We start from the raw sequence: 12,106 nt of genomic DNA on the forward strand, positions 1-12,106 counted from the left end.
TGAAACATAAATCTAGCCTGCAAGCATATCCAGACACAGTACCTTTCCTTGAACTTATTCATGATACAGATTCCTTTGCTCACATTTTTCCCTGCTGACCTTCTCCCACCATCACCCTGTTGCCCTGCCACACTTCCCTCGCCAAGATAGTAAAAATAGTGATCAATAAATACTAAGGGAAATCAGAGACCAGCGCTGGTCTCTTGGGCCCACTGTTCTTTCTCTGTACTCTGTGTCTGTGTCTTACTTCTTTTCTCAGTCTCTCGTCTCCACCTGATGAGAAATACCCACAGGTATGGAGGGGCAGGCCCCCTTCATCTAAAAGGTGTTGAAAGGCTTGGGCTATGTGAATTAACTTAGACTGCTTATTGGTTATCCTGGAAACTGGTAATAGCAGATAAAATTAGGAAAGGAGATGATTCTGCTTTTAAAGCAGTAAGTGGCATGTCTTAACCACAGAGTGCAGTGATTATAAAATTCCATTTGATTCTTTGTTTTTCTCAAATTGCATAAGCAGTGAGTAGGAAGAAGAAGATGAACCACGGGAGGAGTAGTCAGAAGGGGAGAAGAATGAGAAAAGTAATGTCACAGACTGTAAGGGAAAATTATCCACAAAGATGGGATATTACAGTGTCAGATGTTGCAGAGGAGGATAGGTGAAGCAAGTAGAACAAAATACTGATGGTTGTTGAAGCTGTCCTGGTAGGTACATGGGAGTTTATTGTATTAGTCTATCTGCATTTGTCATCTATGGGTTTTGTTTTTGTTTTTTGGGGTTTTTTTAGACAAGAGATTCGCTCTTTCACCCAGGCTGGAGTGCAGTGGCGTGATCTCAGCTCACTGCAACCTCCATCTCCCGGGTTCAAGTGATTCTCTTACCTCAGCCTCCTGAGTAACTGGGACTACAGGACACAACCACCATGCCTGGCTGTTTATATTTTTAGTAGAGATGAGGTTTTGCCATATTGGCCAGGCTGGTCTTGAACTCCTGATCTCAAGTGATCTGCCTGCCTCAGCCTCTCAAAGTGCTGGGATTACAGGCATAAGCCACTGTGCCTGGCCAATATATGGAAGTTTTGTTTGTTTGTTTGTTTTTGTTTGTTTGTTTGTTTTTGAGATGGAGTCTCGCTCTGTCACCCAGGCTGGAGTGCAGTAGTGCGATTTTGGCTCACTACAACCTCCACCTCCAGGGTTCAAGCGATTCTCCTGCCTCAGCCTCCTGAGTAGCTAGGATTACAGGTGCCCGCCACTACGCCCAGCTAATTTTTTGTACTGTTAGTAGAGACAGGTTTTCACTATGTTGGCCAAGGTGGTCTCAATCTTCTGACCTTGTGATCCGCCCTTATCGGTCTCCCAAAGTGCTGAGATTACAGGCATGAGCCACCGTGCCTGGCCAATGTATGGAAGTTTTCATAATAAAAAGTTAAAGACAACTCATCAAGATCTTTAGGAAAATCATAGTTTGTAAAGCTGTTGTGTCTTACCTAATAGATATCTACCTTCACATTTTTATGACGAAGAATCATCTATACTAATCTCACAAGAGGTAGAATATTAAGGAGCAGTAACTTCTTGCCTAGAAAATAACAGATACTTTTATTCTTCACTGTGATTAAAATCAGTGGGGCCAGGCATGGTAGCTCACACCTGTAATCCAGCACTTTGGGAGGCTAAGACAGGAGGATCACTTGAGCCTAGGAGTTTGAGACCAGTCTGGGCAATTGAGTGAGACCTCATCTCTACAGAAAACAAAACAACAACAAAAAAATTAAAATAAAAAACAATAGTTAGGCCTGGTGGCACGTGCCTGTAGTCCCAGCTGTTGGAATGGGGAGCGCGCCCAAAGTGGGAGGATCACTTGAGCTGGGGAGTTCAGTGAGCTGAGATCATGCCAGTGTACTCAGCATGGTGACAGTTAGACCCTGTCTCAAAAAAAAAAAAAGCAATAGGACAAGTTTAAAAAATTACATACTTATCTGTAGACTGAAGTCTACTATTATGTCTCTTAAGTCTTTTTTTAGTATGATTATTTTTAGTAGAAGATTTCTTGAATTCCTGAAAGTTCCCCCATAAAATGTTTTAGTATTTCAGTTTGCATTGGTCATTAACCTCTTCTTTTACACAATAAACCTATATCTTTGCATTAATAAGTGGGTGTGTGATTGAATTTTATATGTTGATTAAAAGGTTCTGTTATGCCAATGTGTTGTTGCTTGCTTGTTTTCTGCAAGTCTCTTTCTTACAATATTTTCATCAAACCACTTGTACTCTGGAGATCTTTAAATATCTTATAAAGGCATTGCTGGATCCCCTTCTTAATGCTATTTCATCAGTGCTTTTTATCTTCCTACGTGAATAATTGTCATAAATAATTTGGGGAACAATGTCTTCTAGGTTTCTGAGACTGCCTGACGATCTTTGAGTACATCTTTTGTGTTAAGCATAAGTTCCTGTGCATCAGCTTTTATTCCAGAGCACACACACACCTTTGAGATGATGGGTTTGAAAAGCATTTTGTAAACTGTCAAATGCTGTTTAAATGTTACTACACAATTATGAGTAGTAGTCATAGCTGTGACTGCCTTTTCTCCTTTGCTTTTGTTTGCAGATTTCATGACTATAAAACTAAAAGGCAGGGCAGTATATATTTAGTGGACAAGGGCTTCACATCCTTCCCTCCATCCCCATAGTTATCATTTAGGAAGTTTACTAATAGCCTTAGGTTATTTTAGCTTTTGCTCTTAATTCAAGCACTGTCTGTATCATGAATGTATTTGTTGATCTGTTTTCCCCACAGCATGTCAGGATGTTTTACGTTTCTCAGTGTTGTCTTCTGTTCATTTATTTATTTATTTATTTTTATGAAGTACCAAGATGATTGGTGCCTGATTTTCAAGATTTTGTCATTAGATGTGCGTTTTTTGTTTTTTGTTTTTAATTTATTATTATATTTTAAAGACAGGCTCTCGCTCTGTTGCCCAGGCTGGTCTCAAACTTTTCGCCTGAAGCAGTTGCCCTATCTCGGCCTCCCAAAGTGTTGGGATTACAGACATGAGCCGTCACGCCCAGCACATGTGCCTTCTTGATTGTTACTCTTTGATTTGAATATTTCTTATGACCTTGTTATACTATAATAGCATTTTGGTTGTCTGAGATTCTCTATCCTGTCCATAACTTATGAACTTATGTGTAGGTCAGATGTATATGTATATTGAAATTAGCAGATATTTGTAAGATTGTGGAATAGGGGAACAAAGTTATAATGGCACATAATTAGCAGCTAATTGCTTTTTTTTTTCTTTTTTATTTGAGCCCGTGTCTCGCTCTGTTACCCAGGCTGGAGTGCAGTGGTGTGATCTCGGCTCACTGCAACATCCACCTCCTGGATTCAAGTGATTCTGCTTCAGCCTTTCGAGTAGCTGGGATTATAGGCATGCACCACCACACCCAGCTAACTTTTTGTATTTTTAGTAGAGATGAAGTTTCACCATGTTGGCCAGGTTGGTCTCAAACTCCTGACCTCAAGTGATCTGCCCACCGTGACTTCCCAAAGTGCTGGGATTATAGCTGTGAGCCACCGCATCCCAGCCAGCTAATTGCTTTTCAAAGCCAGTGGTGGTGCTGGTTCCACTGACAATTCTGTATACTGTATAGATTGCCGGAATGATTTTCACAATCTATTTCTGGTTTTAGCCTCACACTTTACTAAAAGAACTTAAACTTATTAAAATAAATAAAATAAACTGCCAGTACTATTTTAATATGACCCTGCTTCTCAAACTTTAGAGCACATTAGAATCACCTGGTTAATTAGGTTTGGGGTGGGGCTCAAGATTTGCATTTCTAACACATTTCCATGTGATGCTGATGCTGCTAGACCAGGGTCTGCATTTTGAGAACACTATGGTTAAACACACACGTTTTTGCAAATTATAACTGTTATGGCAAATAACAACAGATAATGGAAACAGACTTCTTATATAATGGAAAATTATATAAGGGCTTCCCCAAAGTCCAAGCGTGCAGAATTCACTAGAACTGTCACTCTGTCTTAATCTCATACCCTTTTATTTGAGAGATGCTTTGAATCTTTTTTCTTTTTTGAACTGTTGTTGTTTTTATGTTTATTATTAGAAAATAATACATGATTATTTTAAAAGATGTAAATTAAATAGTGTATAAAGTAAAATGTATAAAGCCTTAATGGAAGAAATAATATTTGACCTAAGACCTTAAAACAGAGCTATAAATTGTATATGCATGTCTTAGAGGAATTGGAGGGAAGAAGGAATTCTAAGGAGAAAGAAGAAAAACAAAGGTGGCGAAAAACACAGGTTGTTTTGTAGGAAATCTTTAATCACAATATTTAGCTACAGATACAGTAATTTCAAGGGAAAATGGCATTTGGTGATTTGAGAGTAGAATCAGTCCATTTATATTTATTTGCCCTTATATGATAAACACTATGCTCAACATGTCTCTTCTTTCAGTTAGTCCTTAAACGTTTATGAATTAGGTACTATTGTCTCATTTTTGTAGGTGATGAGAAAACAGGCTTAGAAAGGGAAAAGAACTTGCTTGAGTTAATAGCGTTAAGTGACACAGTTGAACCTGGAACTGCCTTACCTTCAGAGCCTAAGCTCATAACTATCATGCTTTATTGCCACCTGAAGTTGGGATACAACTATGTGCTTAGCCGTTAATAAATGTTATTTTTATTGTTAAATAGGTTAGGACCAGATGGAGGTTTGCAAATAAAGATTTACAGAATTTTTTTTTTTTTTTAATGGAAAGGAATGCCTTTTAAAATAATTTGATTTTTGTTTTGTTTTGTTTTTAAGACTGAGTTTTGCTTTGTCGCCCAGATGGGAGTGCAGTCCCGCAACCTCGGCTCACTGCAACCTCTGCCTCCTGGGTTCAAGTGATTCGCCTGCCTCAACCTCCAGAGTAGCTGGGATTACATGTGTGTACCACTAGGCCTGGCTAATTTTTTGTATTTTTAGTAGAGATGGGGTTTCACCATGTTGGACAGGCTGGTATCGAACTCCTGACCTCAGGTGATCTACCCTTCTTGGCCTCCCAAAGTACTGGGATTACAGCATGAGTCACCACGCCCAGCCTAAAATATCTGAACAGGAGACTGTGTGATCAGAACTCTGTAGGAAAAAATATTTTGACAGTGGTATATAGTTTGGATTATATGGTGAGTGAAGGTTGAAAGTCCTATATGGAAATTTGTTACAATAATCTATTGAGAGGTAATGAAGGCTAGAACTGAGGCAGTGATGGTGGAAGAGTAGAGGGAGAATGTGAAAGTGGAATCAACAGGACTTAGATACTGAGTGTCAAGAAGCACAGGGAGATAAAAAGTAAAATTGCCTTGGAAAGACGGCAGTATCATCCATAGAACCAAAACCTAAAAGGGAGGGGAGATCATAGGAAGGGAATGTTTAGAGGAATAGGAGGAACCTGGCAGGGCACGATGGCTGACACCTATAATCCCAGTGCTTTTTGGGAGGCCCAAGAGGGATGATTGCCTCAGCCCAGGAGTTTGAGACCAGCCTGAGGGACAAAGCAAGACCCCATCTCTACATAAAATAAAAAATTAGCCAGGTAAGGTAGCATGCTCCTGTAGTCCCAGCTACTCGGGAGGCTAAGGCAGGAGGATCCCTTGAGCCCAGGAGTTCAGAGTTGCAGTGAACTGTGATTGTGCCGTTGCACTCCAGCCTGAGTGACAGAGCAACACTGTCTTTTAAAAAAAGGAAGATAGGGAGGGCCTTGGGTTGGGAGAGTTATTCTAGATCTCCTGCATTTAGTTGATAATTTGATACTGGAGGATGGGAGTGAGATAAAGAGTAGAGATTGATTTGGGAATCGTTCTCTGAGATAACGTTAGAAATCATGGAGTTTGAGATACTAGGGAAAAATCTGTGGAGAAAGAAAACGAGAACAAGAACACAACCATAGAGACCTATATTTAGTGGATAGTAGGAAGAGGACAAACCAAAAAAGGGATGATGAGAAGTGGGAGTACAAGATTACAAAAGCACTGTCACAGAAATTAAGAGAAAAATGTTTTTTAAAAGATGGTACATTTAGCCGGTAGCGGTGGCTCACTTCAGTAATCCCAGCACTTAGGGAGGCCGAGGTGGGCGGATCATTTGAGGTCTGGAGTTCAAGACCAGCCTGACCAACATGGTGAAATCCCATCTCTACTAAAAATACAAGAAAAGGTAGCTGGGTGTGGTGGCACGCACCTGTAATTCCAGCTACTCAGGAGGCTGAGGCAGGAGAATTGCTTGAACCCGGGAGGTGGAGAACAGAGCGCAGTGAGCGGAGATCGTGCCACTGCACTCCAGCCTGGGCGACAGAGTGAGATTCTGTGTCAAAAAAAAAAAAAAGATGGGACATTTAACAGTATCAAACGCTGCAAAAGAGAATTAAGTCTTAGATTAATAAGCTGGGGAAAACTGGCTGTTTGGAAAAAGAAAAATCAGGTTAGTGCCTTAGCTTATCCCAAGATGAGAGTAGATTTGATGTTGACTTTTAAATTGATTTTAAAAAATTAAACTAAAACCTCTAGAAGAAAATATGAAGAGTTAATTCATTGCTGAATAAATTTTGCTATATAGAAATATAAAACTCTTACAATTTAAAAATACAGTATCAAAAGCAAAGGAAATATTTAACCAATACGAGATGCTCAGTATTCTCAGATTGTAAAGATCTCTTAAAAATAGGCAGAATTATTCCCTTATGATAGATAAATGTACAAAAAACGTATATAGTTCATGAAAGAAACTCAAATGACCTGTAATTATATGAAATATTGTTCATCTTCAATTTAAAAAATCATTAACATTTTTACTTACCAAATTGGCAAAGATTTTAAAACTTTATGGTGAAATGGGTATTTTGTTTTTTGCTGTACATAGTTTGAAAATGTCCAGCAAATGGGAGAACAGATCAATTATTACCTTTAAAACTATTTTTTAGGGCCAGGCACAGTGGCTCATGCCTATAATCCCAGTACCTTTGGGAGGCCAAGGCAGGTGGATTGCTTGAATCCAGGAGTTCGAGACCAGCCTGGGTGACATGGAGAAACCCTGTCTCTACTAAAAATACAAAAATTAGTCTAGAATGGTAGCCTGCACCTGTAGTCCCAACTACGCAAAAGGCTAAGGCAGGAGAATCTCTGGAACCTGGGAGGTGGAGGTTGCAGTGAGCTGAGATCACGCCACTGCATTCCAGGCTAGGTGACAGAGCAAAAATCTGTCTCAGAAACCAAAAACAAACACTATTAAAAAGAAACAATTTAGGCCAGACGCAGTGGTTCATGCCTGTAATCCCAGCACTTTAGCAGGCCGAGGCAGGTGGATCACCTGAGGTCAGGAGTTTGAGACCAGCCTGGCCAACATGGTAAAACCCCGTCTCTACTAAAAATACAAAAATTAGCCGGGCGTGGTGGCAGGTGCCTGTATTTCAAGCTACTGGGGAGGCTGAGGCAGGAGAATCACTTGAACCCAGGAGGTGGAGGTTGCAGTGAGCTGAGATGGTGCCATTGCACTCCAGCCTGGGGGACAAGAGCGAGACTTTGTCTCAAGAACAAAACAAACAAGCAACCAGTGTTTTTCAGCTTTCAAAATATTTGCATGTTTTGACTTGGCTGTTCTATTTTGTAATCTGTCTGAAAAAGAAATCCAGGCAGGGCATGGTGGCTCACACCTGTAATCACAACACTTTGGGAGGCCGAGGTGGGTGGATCACTTGAGCCCGGGAGTTTGAGACTGCCATGGTCACCATGGATAAACCCTGTCTCTACAAAAAATACAAAAATTAGCCAGGTGTGGTGGGGTGTGCCTGTGGAATAGGAGAATCACCTGAGCCTGGGGAGGTTGGAACTGCAGTGAGCAGTGATTGTGCCTGTGCACTCCAGCCTGGGCAACAGAGTGAAACAATGTCTCCAAAAAAAAAAAAAAAAAAAAAAAAAAAATCCCCAAAAAGACTAATGAAAAGAAAATGATTAAATTGTGGCGTGTCTATATATAATTTTCTGCAGTCATTCAAAATGATTTTCAATAATTTGAGGGAAATGCCCAATATGTACTGAGTAACCAAATAAAAACCCACTCAGAATATGAAACTATTATACAGTGTGTGATTGCAGTCATACCCAATGCAAATGACTGACAAGAGATAGCCCTATATCTTGGTGGTAATTATCTCCAGGATATAGGATGGCAGATAATTTTTATTTTATAATTAGAGGTTACATTTGTTCTTTGAAAGTCTGTTTTAAAAATTAAAATTGGGGCTAGGCGCAGTGGCTCATGCCTATGATCATGGCACTTCGGGAGGCTGAGGTGGGCAGATAGCTTGAACCCTGGAGTTTGAAACTAGCCTGGGCAACATGGCAAGACCCTGTCTCTACAAAGACATACAAAAATTAGCTGGGCATGGTGGTGCATGCCTGTATTCCCAGCTACCCAGGAGGCTGAGGCGGGAGGATCACATGAGCCTGGGAGGCTGAGGCTGCAGTAAACCATGACTGTGCCACGGCACTCCAGCCTGGGTGACAGAGCAAAACTCCAAAGGAAAAAAAAATTAAAATGCACTGACTATATTAACTGCATTTTTTTTTTTTTTTGAAATGGAGTCTCACTCTATTGCCCAGGCTGGAGTGCAATGATGCAATCTTGGCTCACTGCAACCTCTGCCTCCCAGGTTCAAGTGATTCTCCTGCCTCAGCCTCCTGAGTAGCTGGGATTACAGGCACGCACCACCACGCCCAGCTAATTTTTGTATTTTTTTTTAAGTAGAGACGGGGTTTCATCATCATGTTGATCAGGCTGGTCTCGAACTCCTGACCTTGTGATCCTTCTGCCTCCGTCTCCCAAAGTGCTGGGATTACAGGCATGAGCCACCGCGCCCTTCCAGGCGTGAGCCACCGTGCCCGGCCAACTGCATTTAAAAAAAGAGTATAGTGAAGGAAAGGGGAATGGGAAAACAGCTTGAGGAACAGATAGGATTGAGGAAACATTTTAGGTTTGGGTGATTGATTATATTTGTGGAGTAAGACAAAAGGTATGTAAGAAAGGAATGTAATAAAGATGCAAGAAAGCATTAAAAGATGTTGGGCAGTCCTAGAGGATATAGTCTGCCATCCAGGACATATAGGCAAATCATCCTTGAAGAAGGGGAGAGAGACTTTTTCAGACATGGGAAACAGATGAAGATAGTTAGTGGCACAGAGAAATTTTAAGGTATGGGAGAAAGTTGAGGGATAGCAGATAATCATTATTTTAGGGAAGAGGAAGAGTCAGGGATAGCTACAGATTGGTATTAGCAGTTTGAGGAGATGGAAAAGGTTTGCAAGGGGCACTGGGGATGGGTCCAGGAGTGGATTAGAGATGTAGAAACTGATTGATTTCTAAGCAGTATAGATAACCCAAATGAAGTTGTTGAATAATGTCAACTGTAGCCAATGTTGGCTTAGTCTCTTTGACATAATCCAGTTTTAGGAATTTGAATACTCTATAATACAAATATATAGACTGAAGCACAATTTTAATTGTTTTCTATCTTTTGCCTAGGTCTGTATGATTGTATAGGACTTAGAGCTTTTTGTCGTGCCAAATTATTAATTTCTTTATTCACATTAATTTTAATACCAGCACACTAATCTCATTGAACCCATGGTTTTACTACTAGGTTGGGTTGTCAAAATCATCCATCATTTATAATTCCCTAGCTCCCAGGAGTCTTGAGCTGTGATTTGTTTGTTTGTTTGTTTTTGAGACAGTCTTGGTCTGTTGCCCAGGCTGGAGGGCCGTGGTGCAGTCTCCGCTCACCACAACCTCTGCCTCTTGGGTTCAAGCGATCCTCCCAGCTCAGCCTTTTGAGTAGCTGGGACTACAGGCGCATGCCTAGCTAATTTTTGTATTTTTAGTAGAGATGGGGTTTTGCCATATAGGCCAGGCTGGTCTCAAACTCTTGATCTCAAGTGATCTGTCCACCTTGGCCTCCTAAAGTGTTGGGATTACAGGCATGAGCCACTGTGCCCCAGCAATTTCTTCTTTTTAATAAGAGGGGAGAAAAGAGATTTTGTCTTAAATAATTGGAAGTGAAAACCTCTGACCTTATCTTTACTGGGCCCAGTGGAAAATTTATCAGGATCATTTGTAGAGCAGCCTGCTCTTTAATATACTAGTTTACTTAGTTTATTTACTCCACTAAAATACACCTGACTTCTCAACTGGAACATTCTTCAGCATTACTTGTTGGTCCGAGAGAATAGTAGTGGACAAAATAGATAAGGGATTAGTTGTGGTGAAAGAATGTCTGGGAGGAGAAGCAGGTGGGCAAGGGTGAAGGAATTGAAACTACTAGGGAAAGTAGCCTATGATGAAGCTCAAGTGAGGCGTGAAGTGAGCTGATGAACTGTAAAGATTGTGGGAGGAGTTGAAGGTTGTGATGAGACTGAATAAAAGATATTGCAGGAGGCAGGTAGAATGAATAGGAAGTTGTAGTTAGAGGGATTTTAGAGTTCAAGATCTAGAAAGAGGAACAGTTCTCAGTATCAAGGAAATTTAAGGAGTTGTGTGGATTATCAGATAATTCCATTGAAAAATTGAGATCAAAATGTTAGAAGGGTACACAGCATTGATGTTAAAATTCCCGAAATGTTAATCCCCAGCAACAAATCATAGCATTTTTGGAATCCAGTTTCTGCTGTACCTTTATCATAGTAGGTTTATCTCATGCACTGAATGTTCCCCCTCCCTCACATATCCCTAAAACTTGTCTAGCACTGAATGTGCAGTTTAGTATGAATTTTCTAGCTGAAAGACTTTTAGGAATCTTGTAGTCAAGATAATACATTTTAGGATTCATTCTTTGGTCACATAACTCATCAGTAGCAGAGTCAGAGCTAGAAACCTTAATTTCCCAATTTTTGGTCTATTCTACTAGTTGTTACCTGTTATTTAAAAAGCAGCGGGAACTCTTCTTTCAAACTAATTAAGAATCTCTTAAAATAGCATGGAGAGACAATTTGCAGTCTTAAATGGTTTTGGAAACATCAATTAGAAGGGAAGCAGTGTCAAAGCTGACTCTTCCTGCATTCATACTACGTTCTGCAGGTAGTCAACACTAATCAGGTGCTGACTGCCAATTACTGAGTTGTCCCTCTATTAAAAATCCCTCTATTAAAAAAAAGTAGTGCTTGTCATAACTTACTCTCCACATATATAATCTGGGGATCTTGTTAAAATGCTAGCTCTGATGTAGTAGGTCTAGAATAGTTTTGAAGTTTGGGCATTTCTGACAAGCTCCTATATAGTGCTTGTCCTTTTGTTTTAAAGACCACACTTTGAATAGAAAGGCCCTAAAGGATTTCTGTGGTACATAGTTTGAAAATGTATTTTAAAATATGAGGACGGGTACGCAGCGGCTCATGCCTATAATCGTAGCACTTTGGGAGGCCAAGGAGGGAGGATTGCTGGAGGTCAGGAGTTCAAGACCAGCCTGGGCAACATGGCAAAACCCTGTCTCTACAAAATAATTAGCTGGGCATAGTGGTGGGCGCCTGTAGTCCTACCTAGTCGGGAGGCTGAGGCATAAGAACTAGAACCTGGGAGGTGAAGGTTGCAGTGAGCCGAGATCACACCACTGTACTCCAGCCTGGGCGATGGAATGAGACTCTGTCCCAAAAAAAAGAAAGAAAAAAAAAACTATACGAGGAGAGAGATGTTAATTAGCTTGACTGTAGTAATGTTTTTCACTGTGTATATCAAAACATCATGTTACACAGTTTTTATTAAAAATAAATCATTGCAATACACATTTTACAGAAAAATAATTTAATACATGGTACTGCGTCTCTGTTTCTTTATTTTGTTTAAGACAGGATCTCACTCTGTCTCCCAGGATGGAGTGCAGTGGCGCAAGCTCAGCTCACTGCAACCTCCACTTCCCAGACTCAAACAATCCTCCTACCTCAGCCTCCTCAGTAGCTTCGACTACAGGCGTGCCCCACCATGCCCAACTACTTTTTAAATTTTTTTGCACAGACAGGGTCTTGTCATGTTGCCCAAGCTGATCTCTC

At 40.5% G+C, this 12,106-nt stretch overlaps 1 protein-coding gene across 6 annotated transcripts in view; it reads left to right on the top strand.

Moving 5' to 3' along the window:
* Window positions 1-12,106, top strand: part of ITCH (itchy E3 ubiquitin protein ligase) — a 137,270-nt gene that overhangs the window by 60,078 nt on the left and 65,086 nt on the right. The gene's annotated exons all lie outside the window — the stretch shown is intronic.

Source organism: Piliocolobus tephrosceles, chromosome 20 (assembly GCF_002776525.5).
Source record: "Piliocolobus tephrosceles isolate RC106 chromosome 20, ASM277652v3, whole genome shotgun sequence".
NCBI classification, from domain to species: Eukaryota; Metazoa; Chordata; class Mammalia; order Primates; family Cercopithecidae; genus Piliocolobus; species Piliocolobus tephrosceles.